This window comes from Neopelma chrysocephalum, unplaced genomic scaffold, assembly GCF_003984885.1.
Source record: "Neopelma chrysocephalum unplaced genomic scaffold, ASM398488v2 Primary Assembly neopelma1_97034, whole genome shotgun sequence".
In the NCBI taxonomy this organism is placed as follows: Eukaryota; Metazoa; Chordata; class Aves; order Passeriformes; family Pipridae; genus Neopelma; species Neopelma chrysocephalum.
In genome coordinates this window covers 1,843,191-1,844,168 of record NW_020925676.1, presented here as the reverse complement: position 1 = coordinate 1,844,168, position 978 = coordinate 1,843,191, and the positions used below count along the sequence as shown (strand labels likewise).

Here is a 978-nt window from a genome sequence, read left to right as displayed (position 1 = left end):
ATCCTTGTCCTGTGCAAGCCTCACAAACCCGATTGCTAACCCTTTTCTCTTTGTTGGTATCAACAAATCCAGATTGCTGTTAGTTTTGGTGCAGCTGTATATGCTGCAGTCCCATCTGACTGCCCTGCAGACATACTGAAGACACCGAAGAGCCTTTGAACACCGGGGTTACGTACTGTTGCCACAATACGTGAGCTCCATCTGCTGCATTCCAGTAGTTTGTTATATCCTCATGCTGACAGGCAAATGAATCCTTCCATTAAGGTGAGAAAACAATGTAAGAAATTAGAAAAACAACAAGATGAAATGTTGTGAGCATAACACTATTTGAAAGCAGTAGTTAATTTGGCTGTTGAAGAATGAGGATTCAATAAGAGTGTATTAGAAGTACCACAGATCTTCCCATCAAGAATGAAAATTGTGCAATTAGAAATCAGCAAACTTATTTATGTTTTTCTATGCAGCAAGTTTTGCTGATGTTTTTGTTTTTGTTTTGTTTGTTTGTTTCGTTTTTCAGGTGAGGAGTAATATATTTTTGGGTTCTGTAACCCTGGCGTAGCTATGGGAAGCCAAGTAAGTTCAAAGATCTTTACTATGGGCTACAAGACTCACTATGGAAAGTTCAAGACTGTATATGTTCAGGTCAAACTCATCATGGCTAGGCTTCACGAACGAAGATTTGGGAAGGGCTCTACTTCACAAAGAAATACACACACACAAAAAAAAGTCTCATTTATGCTATCTTTAAATGTGAGGATGGGAGTGAAAATCAAGCATTTGGTAAACAGGGAACCATATTTGAACTGTTTGAAAGAGGTAAAAATAGTATTCTGTTCTGAGGATATGAACACACACACACAGAGCCCTTACCAAACCTCTACAAACCACCAAAACTAGCTATTCTTACAAAACTACATGAAAAAAATTAAATTAAAATAAAATAAAATAAAATAAAATAAAATAAAATAAAATAAAATA

The 978-nt window shown here is 36.1% G+C and overlaps 1 long non-coding RNA gene across 1 annotated transcript in view; it reads left to right on the top strand.

Moving 5' to 3' along the window:
• Nucleotides 1-210: 210 nt before the first annotated feature.
• The window catches only part of LOC113961126, a 4,001-nt gene continuing 3,233 nt past the window's right edge, over nucleotides 211-978 (top strand). The window contains exons 1-2 of the long non-coding RNA XR_003532212.1: nucleotides 211-264; nucleotides 518-573. This is a non-coding gene — a long non-coding RNA (uncharacterized LOC113961126). The remainder of the gene's footprint in view (nucleotides 265-517; nucleotides 574-978) is intronic.